Genomic DNA, 16,955 nt, shown 5'->3' with positions numbered 1-16,955 from the left:
GTTCAGAAAGTTTCCCTCAACCCCAATTGTAGAAAGAATAGGTTTTCACACAGTACTTATAATTTTCATATCCCCTTTACTATCCTCAATCTCCTGATGTCTAACTTCAGTCTTCTTCACTATTTTTAATTCTCACTTACTTTTACTTTTAATTGTGTTAAAGTATACATAATACGTACTTTACCATCTTAATTATTTTTAAGTGTACAGTTCCATAGTGTTAAGTATTTTTGTGCAATCTATATCCAAAATTCTTCATTGTGCAACACTTCTGTACTCATTAAATAACTCTTCTCTATTCCCCTGCAGACACTTAACTGACTGAGCCACCCAGGCACCACAAAGTTTCCTAAAGCTTTAATCTACTGCTTAGTGTTGTTTTAAAAATTATGGTGTCGCCATAATTCAATTATTGATTGATTCATTAACTCAACAATGATTAATTGAATAACAATAGGTCAGGCAATGTTCTGGGATAAAAAATTAACATGATTTTTGCCTCTGAGGACTTGACTAACTTCAGTGGAAACACGGACCTAGACAGTAAGAATTACAATACAGTGTAATAGAGGCAAATAAAGTATAAAACGTTAATCAAGTTCTGGTCTAGTTAATCTTAATATGTTAGGGCCTTTCAGTTGCCATTTTTCTTGTCATGAGAACAGTTTTCTCACATGTTCAAGGTTGATTTCTTTTTTTTTTTTATTCTTATGTTAATCCCCATACATTACATCATTAGTTTTAGATGAAGTGTTCCATGATTCATTGTTTGTGCACAACACCCAGTGCTCCATGCAGAATGTGCCCTCCTCAATACCCACCACCAGGCTAACCCATCCTCCCACCCCCCTCCCCTCTAGAACCCTGTTTGTTTTTCAGAGTCCATCATCTCTCATGGTTCGTCTACCCCTCCGATTTCCCCCACTTCATTCTTCCCCTCCCGCTACCTTCTTCTTCTTCTTTTTTTTTTTCTTAACATATATTGCATTATTTGTTTCAGAGGTACAGATCTGAGATTCAACAGTCTTGCACAATTCACAGCGCTTACCAGAGCACATACCCTCCCCAGTGTCTATCACCCAGTCACCCCATCCCTCCCACCCCACCCCCCACTCCAACAACCCTCAGTTTGATTCCTGCGATTAAGAATTCCTCATATCAGTGAGATCATATGATACATGTCTTTCTCTTTTTGACTTATTTCACTCAACATAATACCCTCCAGTTCCATCCACGTCGTTGCAAATGGCAAGATCTCATTCCTTTTGATGGCTGCATAATATTCCATTGTATATATATACCACACCTTCTTTATCCATTCATCTGTCGATGGACATCTTGGCTCTTTCCACAGTTTGGCTATTGTGGACATTGCTGCTATAAACATCGGGGTGCATGTACCCCTTCGGATCCCTACTTTTGTCTCTTTGGGGTAAATACCCAGTAGTGCAATTGCTGGGTCGAATGGTAGCTCTGTTTTCAACTTTTTGAGGAACCTCCATACTGTTTTCCAGAGTGGCTGCACTGGCTTGCATTCCCACCAACAGTGTAGGAGGGTTCCCCTTTCTCCGCATCCCCGCCAACATCTGTCATTTCCTGACTTGTTAATTTTAGCCATTCTGACTGGTGTGAGGTGGTATCTCATTGAGGTTTTGATTTGGATTTCCCTGATGCTGAGCGATGTTGAGCACTTTTTCATGTGTCTGTTGGCCATGTGGATGTCTTCTTTGGAAAAATGTCTGTTCATGTCTTCTGCCCATTTCTTGATTGGATTATTTGTTCCTTGGGTGTTGAGTTTGATGAGTCTTTATAGATTTTGGATACTAGCCCTTTATCTGATATGTCATTTGCAAATATCTTCTCCCATCCTGTCGGTTGTCTTTTGGTTTTGTTGACTGTTTCCTTTGCTTTGCAAAAGCTTTTTATCTTGATGAAGTCCCAATAGTTCATTTTTGCCCTTGCTTCCCTTGCCTTTGGCGATGTTTCTAGGAAGAAGTTGCTTCGGTTGAGGTCAAAGAGGTTGCTGCCTGTGTTCTCCTTTAGGATGTTGATGGACTCCTGTCTCACATTGAGGTCTTTCAACCATTTTGAGTCTATTTTTGTGTGTGGTGTAAGGAAAGGGTCCAGTTTCATTCTTCTTCATGTGGCTATCCAATTTTCCCAACACCATTTGTTGAAGAGACTGTCTTTTTTCCATTGGACATTCTTTCCTGCTTTGTCAAAGATTAGTTGACCATAGAGTTGAGGGTCCATTTCTGGGCTCTCTATTCTGTTCCACTGATCTATGTGTCTGTTTTTGTGCCAGTACCATGCCGTCTTGATGATGACAGCTTTGTAATAGAGCTTGAAGTCCGGAATTGTGATGCCGCCGGCTTTGCTTTTCTTTTTCAATATTCCTCTGGCTATGCGGGGTCTTTTCTGGTTCCATACAAATTTTAGGATTATTTGTTCCATTTCTTTGAAAAAAGTGGATGGTATTTTGATGGGGATTGCATTGAATGTGTAGATTGCTCTAGGTAGCATTGACATTTTCACAATATTTGTTCTTCCAATCCATGAGCATGGAACGTTTTTCCATTTCTTTGTGTCTTCCTCAATTTCTTTCATGAGTATTTTATAGTTTTCTGAGTACAGATCCTTTGTCTCTTTGGTTAGATTTATTCCTAGGTATCTTATGGTTTTGGGTGCAATTGTAAATGGGATGGACTCCTTAATTTCTCTTTCTTCTGTCTTGTTGTTGGTGTATAGGAAAGCCACTGACTTCTTTGCATTGATTTTATATCCTGCCACTTTACTGAATTCCTGTATGAGTTCTAGCAGTTTTGGGGTGGAGTCTTTTGGGTTTTCCACATAAAGTATCCTATCATCTGCAAAGAGTGAGAGTTTGACTTCTTCTTTGCCAATTTGGATGCCTTTGATTTCTTTTTGTTGTCTGATTGCTGTGGCTAGGACTTCCAATACTATGTTGAATAACAGTGGTGATAGTGGACATCCCTGCCGCGTTCCTGACCTTAGGGGGAAAGCTCTCAGTTTTTCCCCATTGAGAATGATATTCGCTGTAGGTTTTTCATAGATGGCTTTTATGATATTGAGGTATGTACCCTCTATGCCTATACCCTGAAGAGTTTTGATCAAGAAAGGATGCTGTACTTTGTCAAAAGCTTTTTCTGCATCTATTGAGAGGATCATATGATTCTTGTTCTTTCTTTTGTTAATGTATTGTATCGCATTGATTGATTTGCGGATGTTGAACCAACCTTGCAGCCCAGGGATAAATCCCACTTGGTCGTGGTGAATAATCCTTTTAATATACTATTGGATCCTATTGGCTAGTATTTTGGTGAGAATTTTTGCATCCATGTTCATCAGGGATATTGGTCTGTAATTCTCCTTTTTGATGGGGTCTTTGTCTGGTTTTGGGATCAAGGTAATGCTGGCCTCATAAAATGAGTTTGGAAGTTTTCCTTCCGTTTCTATTTTTTGGAACAGTTTCAGAAGAATAGGTATTAATTCTTCTTTAAATGTTTGGTAGAATTCCCCTGGGAAGCCATCTGGCCCTGGGCTTTTGTTTTTTGGGAGATTTTTGATGACTGCTTCAATTTCCTTAGTGGTTATAGGTCTGTTCAGGTTTTCTATTTCTTCCTGGTTCAGTTTTGGTAGTTGATACATCTCTAGGAATGCATCCATCTCTTCCAGGTTATCTAATTTGCTGGCATAGAGTTGCTCATAATATGTTCTTATAATTGTTTGTATTTCTTTGGTGTTGGTTGTGATCTCTCCTCTTTCATTCATGATTTTGTTGATTTGGGTCATTTCTCTTCTCTTTTTGATAAGTCTGGCCAGGGGTTTATCAATCTTGTTAATTCTTTCAAAGAACCAGCTCCTAGTTTCGTTGATCTGTGCTACTGTTCTTTTAGTTTCTATTTCATTGATTTCTGCTCTGATCTTTATGATTTCTCTTCTCCTGCTTGGTTTAGGCTTTATTTGCTGTTCTTTCTCCAGCTCCTTTAGGTGTAGGATTAGGTTGTGTACTTGAGACCTTTCTTGTTTCTTGAGAAAGGCTTGTATTGCTATATACTTTCCTCTTAGGACTGCCTTTGCTGCATCCCAAAGATTTTGAACAGTTGTGTTTTCATTTTCATTGGTTTCCATGTATTTTTTTAATTCTTCTTTAATTTCCTGGTTGACCCATTCATTCTTCAGTAGGATGCTCTTTAGCCTCCATGTATTTGAGTTCTTTCCGACTTTCCTCTTGTGATTGAGTTCTAGTTTCAAAGCATTGTGGTCTGAAAATAGGCAGGGAATGATCCCAGTCTTTTGGTACCAGTTGAGACCTGATTTATGACCTAGGATGTGATCTATTCTGGAGAATGTTCCATGGGCACTAGAGAAGAATGTGTATTCCGTTGCTTTGGGGTGGAATGTTCTGAATATGTCTGTGAAGTCCATTTGGTCCAGTGTGTCATTTAAAGTCTTTATTTCCTTGTTGATCTTTTGCTTAGACGATCTGTCCATTTCAGTGAGGGGGGGTGTTAAAGTCCCCCACTATTATTGTATTGTTGTCGATGTGTTTCTTTGCTTTTGTTATTAATTGCCTTATATAATTGGCTGCTCCCATGTTAGGGGCATAGATATTTACAATTGTTAGATCTTCTTGTTGGATAGATCCTTTAAGTATGATATAGTGTCCTTCCTCATCTCTTATTACAGTCTTTGTTTTAAAATCTACTTTGTCTGATATAAGGATTGCCACCCCAGCTTTCTTTTGGTGTCCATTAGCATGGTAAATGGTTTTCCACCCCCTCACTTTCAATCTGGGGATGTCTTTGGGTCTAAAATGAGTCTCTTGCAGACAGCATATCGATGGATCTTGTTTTTTAATCCAGTCTGTTAGCCTGTGTCTTTTGATTGGGGCGTTTAGCCCATTTTCATTCAGGGTAACTATTGAAAGATAGGAATTTATTGCCATTGTATTGCCTGTAAGGTGACTGTTACCATATATTGTCTGTGTTCCTTTCTGGTCTATGTTGCTTTTAGGGTCTCTCTTTGCTTAGAGGACACCTTTCAAGATTTCCTGTAGGGCTGGTTTTGTGTTTGCAAATTCCTTTAGTTTTTGTTTGTCCTGGAAGCTTTTTATCTCTCCTTCAATTTTCAATGACAGCCTAGCTGGATAGAGTATTCTTGGCTGCATATTTTTCTCATTTAGTGCTCTGAATATATCCTGCCAGTTCTTTCTGGCCTGCTAGGTCTCTGTGGATAGGTCTGTTGCCAATCTAATGTTTCTACCATTGTAGGTTACATATCTCTTCTCCCGAGCTGCTTTCAGGATTTTCTCTTTGTCTATGAGACTCGTAAGTTTTACTATTAGATGTCGGGGAGTTGACCTATTTTTATTGATTTTGAGAGGGGTTCTCTGTGCTTCCTGGATTTTCATGCCTGTTTCTTTCCCCAAATTAGGGAAGTTCTCTGCTATAATTTGCTCCGTTATACCTTCTGGCCCTCTCTCTCTTTCTTCTTCTTCTTCTGGGATCCCAATTATTCTAATGTTGTTTCGTCTTATGGTATCGCTTATCTCTCGAATTCTTGCCTCGTGATCCAGTAGTTGTTTATCTCTCTTTTTCTCAGCTTCTTTATTTTCCATCTTTTCATCTTCTATATTACTGATTCTCTCTTCTGCCTCATTTATTCTAGCAGTTAGCGCCCCCATTTTTTATTGCACCTCATTAATAGCCTTTTTGATTTCTACTTGGTTGGATTTTAGCTCTTTTGCTTCTCCAGAAAGGGTTTCTCTAATAACTTCCATATTTTTTTCAAGCCCAGCTAGTATCTTTAAAGTGATGATTCTGAACTCTAGATCTGACATCGTACTAATGTCCGTATTGAGTAGGTCCCTGGCAGTCGGTACTACCTCTTGTTCTTTTTGTTGAGGTGATTTTTTCCGTCTTGTCATTTTGTGCAGAGGAGAATAGATTAATGAGAGAACAAAATGCTAGCAGAGTAACCACGTCCCCAGAAAATATACTCTAAACAGATCAGAAAAGACCTGAAGCAGTGGGATAAGAAAGGGAAAGAGAGAAAAAAGAAAAAGAAAAAGAAAAAGAAAAAGAAAAAAAAGAAAGATAAAAACAAAAACAAACAAAACAAAACAACAACAACAAAAGGAAAACCAGAATGTGATCAAATATGATCTATATGGTATATAGATCAATGCCACACACTAGATTTGGGGTGTATTTTGGTCTTTTAGAAGAAAGTGCCTCCCAAAATTTTAAAGAAAGAAAAACTTATATATGTACAAAAATAAGGGCTGATATGATGAAGGGATGGAATATGACTGTAAAAATGGAAATTATAAAAAATGTTATAAAAGGAATTGATAAGAAGTTGTTTGAAAAAAGAAAGAGAGGATTTAAAAAAAGAAAAAAGAAAAAGAGAAACAAAAAAGGGAGAGGATGTGATCAGGCAGGGGAATAGAAAGCACCATATACTAGAGATTTAGGGTATATTTTAATCTGTTAGAAGAAACTATCTCAAAATTTTAAAGAGAGAACAACTTATATATATAAGCCAAAAATATGGGTAACTACTATGAAGGGATAGAATATGACTCTAAAAATGAAAAATAAAAATGTTTTTTTTAAAAAAAGGGATTGATAAGATGTTGGTTGAAAAAGGGAAAAAGAAAAATTCAAAAAGAAAAAGACAAAAAGACCGTTAAAAAAAAATTAACTTTAAAAGACTAAAGAATCATGGTAAAAAAGCCGTGAATTCTATGTGCAGTAGTCCCCTAGCGCTGGAGTTCTGCCGTTCTCATTGATCGGTAAACTTGGTCTTGGCTGGCTGTGCTCGCTGATCTTCTGGGGAGGGGCCTGTTGCGGTGGTTTCCAAATGTCTCTGCCGGAGGCGGAATTGCCCCGCCCTTGCCCCCTCCCAGCTAAGTAATCTGCTCGGGTTTGCTCTCCAGGGTTTTTGTTCCCTGCGAGCTTTCCGTACAGCTTTGGAGGCGGAGAGTGAAAATGGCAGCCTCCCAATCTCCGCCCCGGAGGAGCCGAGAACTCGGGGCCCCACTCCTCAGTGAGCCCCCAGAGAAAAGCCGTCAGTCACTCCCGTCTCCCCGGTCTCTGGCCGCACCCCATGCTCGCCCGGCCTGTGACCGCGCGCCTCTGTCTCTGGCACCCGACCCGCGTGCAGTCTCCAAACCCAGCAGATCCCTGCAGTGCACTCCGCGTGGCTCCTCCCGGGGAAAGGAAGGTGAGTCTCCCCGGATCTGCCGCTTGTTGAGTCCCTGCTGGAGGAGCAGGGGCCCGACTGTGCTGCGGATCACGGTTTATGGCCACCCCGAGCTGAGAGCCCGCACCTGGGCTCCGCCTCTGCAGCCGGCTTCCCTGCTCCGATACCTGGGAGCTCTGCCACACTCAGGCACCCCTGGTCTTTCTGCGACCCCGAGGGTCCTGAGACCACACTGTCCTGGAGGGTTCCACCCCCCGCTTAGCTACCAGAGTGACGTCCCTCGGCGGAGCAGACTTTTAAAAGTTCCGATTTTGTGCTCCGTGGTTCTATCACTTGCCAGAAGCGGCCAACGGAGGCCCCTCCCCCGCTGTCTATCCTCCCGAATATCGCCTCAGATTCACTTCTCCGCACGTCCTACCTTCCAGAAAGTGGTCGCTTTTCTGATGAGAGAGTTGTTGCTCTTCTTTTCTTCGATCTCCTGTTGAGTTTGTAGGTGTTCAGAATGGTTTGATCCCTATCCAGCTGAATTCCTGAGAGGAGATGAAATCCAGGTCTCCTACTCCTCCGCCATCTTGCTCCGCCAATCTCAAGGTTGATTTCTAATGGTAAGAGAATTAGGTTGGAATGAGATAGGAGCTGACTTCCTGCAAACACTACTATGGGCTTCGCATTTCACTTTACTTTAGTCCATTATCAGGGCTATTATCTAGTTCAGAAATTGATATGCTGAAAATACCCTAGTTTCTGTTCTTGCATCTTAAAGTAGAAAGATCAGATACTATTTCCTTTAGTTGTCTATCTGAGGACACCCTATAGGCTATTCCCTTGATAGATTTAATTTCACCACTGTACACTGAATTTTTCTTAAGGAGGAAGCAGCTGGAATGAACAGAGTTGAATTCTGAGATTCTGAGGACAATGGCATTTGTTAGCAATTTCTAACAAGTGAAGGAGTATAATCTGTAAAGTACTTCCTCCTAAGATGTTCTTGTAGTTCTACTTTATTGTATCCTTCCCCTTACCTCCAACCAACACTGCTTCTTATCACGCAATGAATGACTAACTTGCACACATTCACCTACAGATTTTAAATACAAATAAAGAGAAGGGATTCCAGTGATTATTTGGTACTTCCTCTGCCCTTTAAATAGGTGTTAACTAAACCATTTCAGGTAGATGTTTATATATCTTATTAAATATCCCTAGTGAAGAAATTCTATAACTTGTTCCATTGTTCAGAAATCCTGAAGTCTATGATTTGCTGTGAAAAATAAACTAGAGAGCAGAATAATTTATGTAGCTCATATTTAAAACACACTCGACTGAATTAGTTGGATGTTCCAGAGCACAATAGATATACATATGAAAATTTTAATGAAGGATGCCTTAAAATTATAATTTGTCCATTAAGTCTGTCAGTTCACAAGTACTTGTTAGGTATGGGTAATGCATCAGGCAATATGGTAGTTACTGTGGGTACATAGATAAGAAAAAGATAATCTTCATCTTAAAGGAATAGACTCATTGGAGAGAAAGACCTGTAAACAAAGAATTCCACACAATATGATAAAAACATAGGAAAAAAGGTGAAGTAGTTATTAGGACAGGAATGAAGCAGTTTTAGGAAAGACTTCTAAAGGAGAAGGTGCTTAATTGAATTGTATCTGAAATACTGGCTGCTCAAAGTGTGGTTTGCAGACCAGGGAATTTGCATTGTCTGGGAGCCTGATAGAACTCTAGAATCTCAGGTCCTGCCCTAGACATATCAAATCAGAATCTGCATTTAAATAAGGTCTCCTGGTGATTTGTATGACATTAAAGTTTGAATAGTTTTGCCTTAAAGGACTCCCAGTAACTGCCAGGTGGATATGGAGGAAGGGAAGAATATTCTCTGGAAATGGAAACAGTATGTGTAAAGGGACAATCTTGAGAGGCACTCTCTCTAGTAGCAGATTCTGAGACAAGGATTTGAGTACAAGCAGCCTATTTGGGAGGAATATCTGGTAATGTAGTGGGAGGTGAGACAAGGAAGATGAGAACAACTGTTGAGCATTTTTCTAGAAAGTAATCTCTGTGAGCAAATCGGAATTAGTCTCTTAAGACAATGCTGGGAAAGGGTGTGACATATAACTTGGAGTTATAAATTCCAGTTACTCTATGGTTGAGAGATGCTGCCAGGTGATGCTAATTCTCCAGGGTTTTAGACTTTCCATAGGCATAGGCTCTTTGGACTCTGGCCACCGGAAAAGCCTTCAGGCAGAGTTGTAGGTGAAAACCAGCAGATTGGTGTTCACTCACAGAAATGGGGAGTGGTGAGGAGGATATAGGTGGGCACCAATGGTGACTGCTATGGGGAACGAGGTATTAAGCAGCACTATAGGACATACTCAAGGAATTGCTGTTTATTCAGCATTCTGGGAAATGCAGAAAGTTAATGTATAAGCATCAGGATCCAAGGCTGTCTAGATACATAGAAGCCAAATCACAAAGGGCCTTGTGAGGATGATAGACTAAGAAAGTTGAGTTTCACCGTGTGGGCCATTATGTATTTTTTAAATTGAGTGTCATGATAGAAATTTCATTTTTAGACAGATTGTTTTGGAGGCAGTTGAGAGAATGGAAGGAAGTCCATGGGATTGAAGGTGGAGAGGCCAGTAGAAATTATATAACCTTAGATGCAACTTCTGTAGTTATGGTATCCCATTAGCATACTGGATTAATCAATATTTCTACCAAGCTTCTATATTCAAGGTATTTTGCAATGGTGTATGTGAGGTATAAAGTATTGTCTGTTTCTTTTTCTTTGATTGATTAAAATAATCTATTCAAACTGAAGTCTAGTCCATCTATTAGTGCCATGGTTGTATGTCAGTAAGGGTTGGTGTATTTGAATTCAGCATGGATTTGTGTATTGCATAGGTCTTGAATGCCCTAACCAATGCCTGGTGTCATCCATTTGTTTTTTTTTTGTTTTTTTTTAAAGATTTTATTTATTTATTTGACAGAGACAGTGAGAGAGGGAACACAGGCAGGGGGAGTGGGAGAGGGAGAAGCAGGCTTCCCGCTGAGCAGGGAGCCTGATGCGGGGCTCGATCCCAGGACCCTGTGATCATGACCTGAGCCGAAGGCAGACGCTTAACAACTGAGCCACCCAGGTGCCCCATCCATTTGTTTTTAATAGAACAATAGTTCTGAGAGCACAGGACACTATTTAATAATTTTTCCTACCAAATGGAACTATAAATAAGCTCCCAATTAATGAATATATTAATAATTTACCCTGCTCATGGACCTTAGTCACATTTTATTTATGATCATTGCCACATTGCATATAAATGAGAATTTTTTGGTTATTACTATACTCATATCAAAGTGTTGCCTACCATTTCTCTTAGTTGAGATAGGTAGAACTTTGTTTTCAATCCTGAGGACTTCATAATCCTAATCTTAATTTTACTGTTGCCTGGAAGATGTGTGTGTCCAAAATATCATATTTTTCAGATTTTATTTCAGTCACTGAAGTGTATTGAAAAGTCTCATTTTATATACTCCATTACTGACATCATTATAAAGATTTGATGTTGCTTAAAGTAATCACTGACTTTATTAAACCAAACTTTTTTTTTTACCTTTGCATCAGTTGGGATTAACTTTTTCTCACTCATCCTTAATTTGCATCCTTTGATTATTTTCCCTATTGATGTTTTGGTCTTCTTAGAGCTATAAGTCTTCAATTCACAAAAGACTTGATTAATACAATGACTAGTATTGTATATGGTATTAAAGATAAGAATTTCTTAGCTTGTAGTTTATTCTTTATTTTAACACAGAGAAAATGTATTGGGGAGATTCAAAATGATAAAGTTATCTGTATTCAAAATGAGAAAGACAATAAACAAGATATTGAAATTGAGTACAAATCTTCCAAAATCACCAAAGCTCTTTGATAAGAAATTTATCTTCTTTGAGCTGCTTCAATTTAAAATAAGCTAAGTGTTAATGAGTCATGACCCATTCTCTGTTCATTTGTCCTCTCATCTTGCTGTGGCAAATACTCAACAAATACTGATTAACATCAAAGAGAGTTCACTCTCTATTGGAAATTTTGCCACAGTAACATGTTATTTCTGTTTTACACTTATTTATGGCAACTTTTTCTATGGTGGGCACCAGAGGGGGCCAGTTGGATATATCTGTTGCCTTATCTTATCTTGGTCTGAAAAATGAAACTACCTAGAGATCGCACAAACTGATCTGATGCAATGGGAAAGTCCATAGGAGGACTTAAGCAATAGATCAAGTTTTATTTTTTATTTTTTAAAAAGATTTTATTTATTTATTTGACAGAGAGAGAGAGACAGCGAGAGAGGGAACACAGCAGGGGGCGTGGGAGAGGGAGAAGCAGGCTTCCCGCCGAGGAGGGAGCTGGATGCGGGACTCGATCCCAGGATCCTGGGATCATGATCTGAACTGAAGGCAGATGCTTAGTGACTGAGCCACCCAGGCACCCCAATAGATCAAGTTTTAATTCAATTAATTGTTTAATTAAATGATCTTAAAATGCCTGACTCAATTTCTCTGAGTGGTCGTTTGTGTATATCATCTAGTGAGACATTAAAGTGAGCTGATAAAGAGTAGATTTTGGAATCTGGGTTCATATCTGTGATGTAAATACAGATTTATTGCATAACCTTGACTAAGCTGCTTATACTCTCAAGAGTGAGACAGTGGACAAGAATGTTCACATTGTGAGGATTAAGTGCTATATAGTGATTGTCATAGTCATATTTTCATAGCTTCATAATTAGGGAAAAGATAAGTATCTGTAGATAGCTTTACCATTTTGTAAAGAGAAAAAAATTCATTTGGGTTTTGATGCGAAGATCCTTTCTTCTCATAATTTCTAAGTTTCCTGTAAGTTTCCATTCTCTTTCACTCAAGCCTTCCTTTACTTTGGTTATGCAGAATTTATGCTGTGGCCATTATGGGTTAACATTACTGCTGTGCAAACTTTTCCATTTAATTTTAAAGTTCCATTGTTCTGTGACATTAAGATTGCTATCAGTATTCAAAGGTCAATGAGTCAAAGACACTGGAGCATAACATATATTTCTCCCACCATTTTAGAACCTCATATTTATTTTGAAGACCAGGAAGCCCATCTTCCTTTCTCTCTCTTCCCAATGTTGATTGAACTTTGAAGTTTTTATTTTCCCAGTAAATTTGTAACATTGATGGCTAGCCTTAAACTTGGCAAAAAATGTTTTCCCTTCTTTTTTACTTTTGCTGAACTGAGACCTTTTGGACATCTGTAGGTCAGTTCTCGTTGGAGAGCTGGTAACAGTGGAAATACCTGCACCTTGGAAATAACTCAACTCTGTATCAAAAGAAGTCAAGCAGCAAAGGTCAGGCAAGAACATGAATCCTGATGCTCAGACAAGCTCCAGGCAGGCCTTCTATAGAATCTGAGAAGCCAGAGTCGGGGTGGGGGGGGAGTGGAGGGAGAACATTGTGTTCTTGCTCAGTCACCCTCTCCTGCTGCTCAGGACAACACAGACATACTGTAGTGAAAGTCAGCCAGTGCCCAGGTGAAAGAAGATAGGTAAAACATTTTAGGATGAAAATAGGAAAAATTATAAATGGAGATAATTGTGGAAATAAAGTGGTTTTTAATGTTAGTCGTTGTAAACTAAAGATGGCCCTTTGGGCTGGATATAAAATGTAGTTTTTTGGTAGTAATCCTTTTACAGTTGAATAACCTCTACCTAAATAGAAGCTTTATCGAGGCAGTTGTTTTTAAATTTCATTTTTCGAGTCATCGTTTTTCTTCTTAAATTAAAACTCCTTAAAGTGATAGCCATAGAATGATAGGTGAGTAAAGAAGTCATAACAGAATATTCTCACAGAATAAAAAAACACCTTTGATAATGTGGTATTAATGAAGGATTGATGAGAAAATCTTCAGTAGATTCAGGTTTTCTCTTATTTAAATCATAAGGTTGGCATTCAAGTGTTGAAGTGGTGGTATGACAGTAAGCTAAACACAAATATCTGAAGATTCATTCTTTCCTTCATTTACTACCAGCCAATTATCCCTTTACAAAATGGTGTGTACCTCATCAACATATATACATTTTTGACATAATGGGAGGATATTATGATTCATGTCTGTGATAGGATTTTAGTCTCCTGGTTTTAAGATTGCCCATTAGCGCAGATATTGTTAGATCTCACACTCACAAGGCACCTGAGTTCTTGTTGAGACCCACTGTGAAAGCTTGCCATTGTTATTCCAACATTACCCAGAGTTCTTGTTTGCGTGAAGCCACATAAAGCAGAATTGAATTCCTAAAGAATAGACATAGTGTGCAAAGCCTGATTACTCTTTTTGAAAGCTGATCCAGACTGGTAGAAGCTTTTAAAAATTTTGTATTTAAGATTAATTTTAATGAAAAAATATATTAGGAGTACTTGTTTTGGCCATTTTCAACCAACTCATTTCTTTTAGGAACATTAATGCCTCCAAGGTAGAAGGAGAAAAATGAGGCACTTGCCTTGTGTGATTATGGAAGAAACATTATGTTTTGAGAATGAGAACCCAGAGGTAATTACTTCTCGGGAAGAGAAAAGGGAGTATGCCGCTTTGGCACACTCCACAAACCAATTAGATATCTTAGCAAAACAAGTTGCCTTAGAAATCCCACTTTATTTGGAATAGATAAGCTCAGAGTTCAGAGACAGACCTTACCTCAACCTTTTCTGCTTCCCTACTCTCTACCCTGATAACTTTCTCACCTGTAAATAAGAAAGTACTCCTTAGAATATCCAGTCAGCCAATAACAGAGTGTAATACTGTATGTATTAATATTCCCAGGACACACAGTGGTGCTACCTGGGAGTCAGATTCAATAGCACACCTGGCCTTGGGTGAGTCATCTAGTCATGCTTTGTTGGTTTCCTCATCCATAAAGTGGTGATGGTGATACTATCTACCTTGCTGGCATTCTACAAATATTACTGAAATGGCAGTTGGTTAGCACTTTAGAGGAACATGCTATTAAAAAATGCCTTTATTGCCATCTCTTCAGGGCACAGAACTCTTCTCACATTCAGGAGCTATTGTACCTGTACAACGTGTTCTTGAAGCTTGGAAAGGATAAGAATGTGGATCTTGAAGGAGAGCTCAAGTTCAGTTATTTAATTATGACAAGGCAATGCATGGATTTGTAGGTGGAGAAATGCCAACTTTGTATCTGTTAACAGCCATCCACAAATGAAACTAAATAAAACTAAGTTATATCCCCATCATACCCAAAGAAATGAAGTTAAAACTAGCCCAGAAAAGAGCCAATATGCATATGTGTTGAGGGGAATGATTAATTATCCCCCTTACCCTTCAACATGTCTTGATCAAGAATGCCTAGGTTATTCTCACATAATCTGCTTATAGCCAACTCACATTCATGGCCATGAGATTCTCAAGAATTGTCATTAGAAACCTCCCACTGAAATCAATAGACTTAACAGTTTGAATGAGAAAAAGGAAAAAAAAAAAGCTAGAAATTACTGTTATTTCCACTTTAGTTTCTCTCCAAGATGTTGATGTGCTAAGTGTTACCTAGCAGAAGGCATTGTGGGCATGAAAAAACATTATCAATCTGTCTGAAATTCTGCATCAATGAAAATAGTAACTTCCTTAGAATCCTGTGGTTTGAAGACCCCCCTTTCACAAAATGTCTGCTAATGGAAATAAAATCTTTCTTTTGAGGAATGTGCACTAAGATAGGAACAATAGGTCAACATATTTTAAAGTGCATTAAGATGACAAGAAATGATCAAAGGTAGTCACAAAATCCAACCCCCAGGTGCCATTAATGAGTGTACTTTCCAATTTGAATGCCACTAGTTGTCCATAATCCAGGCATATTAACCCTGTGGAAGGAAAGGATAGAGCCTTCTGCTTATGGTAGTTCTAAATAGAGCAATAACTTTAATCCTATCATTATCAAGTCTCAAAGGCAGTGATGCCTAATCATATAATTATTTGTCTATTTATGGATTCTCAGTAAATGGTATGCCTTAGTTTATTGCTGTACTTGTTTGGGTATTAACTGTCACTGTCAAAGCAATTAAATGACAATTCTTATCATTCAAGGGGCTTAAGAGAGTCTGCTAGGTCATTTTAAGGTTTGACTATAGGCCAAATTGCCCAAGACATTTTTCCCTCTCCCTTTAAATATATAATATATATATTTATTACATATAATATAAAATAATATGATATAAAATAATATAACATAGTATAATATATGTTGCTCCTTTAGAATCCTCCACAGACAGCATAGTCTCTGTTTTTAGAAATTCTCTTTGGAGTTCAAAAATGCTCCCTTTAAGGAAAATTTTACAGTGGTTTTTTTTACATGCACTTTAAAATATGTTGACCTATTGTTCCTATCCTTCAAAGTGATGAAGAGTCAGTGGTTCAGCAATTCTTGTCACACCTCTTGTCCCCATCTTTTCTACCTTAACTTGCACATACATACTTAAATAAGTCAATAAAATGAGAAAAATATACACATTACCTACTGAATTCCCCCAAATGAGAAACTCAGGCCATTATCAGCTCTGCAATCACCTAGCAAGTATACTCTCTGCTAAAAAGAGTGGAAAGGAAGAAGGCTCTAAAATTGCTCATCTGTCTGGATAGACTCTAGTGCCATAGGATGGGAGTTTGTCTGCATACCCTAAAATTTATCTCTCTGTGTGTGTGGAGATTACTCACTGGTTTAGAAAATAGTCAGTGCTTACAAGTAACTCTTAAGGACGGTTAACTAATGATTCAGTTTGCCTATGTATGTTTTCCCAATGGCAGAATTGTTGGCACCTGCTTGGCTTTTTAAGTAAACCCAGAAAATGGATGTTAAAGCCTTCTGGTGATTCAGCAGTGGGTGGAAATGTTACTGCTGTGCTAGAAGTATTTGTTTCTATAGGCAAAGAGCTTTTATGTGTTTTTCTGGGTTATTTAATAACTTAATATATGTGAGTTCATAGAGGCCATTTATTTATGCTTGTCTATAGCTGAAACACACTACCCTTTATATAAATATTGAAAGAATCTTGCATGTTACTATTTTATACTTTTGCATCTTACACACTGAATTAAGAAAATCTTCATACTTAACATGTTTTCAGAGTTGACCTTCACATAATATTTAACTGCATACTTAAAAAAAATATTGTCCCCTTTCCACTCTTCTCACTTTTCTCCCAGATGTTTGAATCCTCTCCTCACAGTAAAATTACATTTGGTAGCAACAAATCCAGCTGGTAGGGCATCTAATCCAATTTAATACACAGATACAATTTTGCATTTGAATAACTGAGGTAAACACAGTCTATTGCTAGCATAAGGTACTGTCATTGCAACTGTAGGCAGTCATTAAATCAAAGATAATTTGTGATTCTTATCACCAAAACAAGGTGTATGAAACTTTTTGAACTCTGTAATCAAAAGGAACTAAAAACACTCATAAGTCTAAATGTTATCATCCTAAAAACTTTGAGAATCAAGCTGGTGGTGTCTCCTTTCCCAGTCATACTGCACTACATAATTATTATGTAAAAAAAAAAAAAAGAAAAGATGTTTCACAAGACTTGTAGGCAGAAATTAATGTGAGAAAGTCTTAATATATACAAGTTTCATAAAATAGTCTATCCACCCATGG

This window comes from Mirounga angustirostris, unplaced genomic scaffold, assembly GCF_029215605.1.
Source record: "Mirounga angustirostris isolate CCGP_5_RB_7025 unplaced genomic scaffold, mMirAng1.0.hap1 SCAF_4, whole genome shotgun sequence".
In the NCBI taxonomy this organism is placed as follows: domain Eukaryota; kingdom Metazoa; phylum Chordata; class Mammalia; order Carnivora; family Phocidae; genus Mirounga; species Mirounga angustirostris.
Note: the sequence above shows the minus strand (reverse complement) of the source record.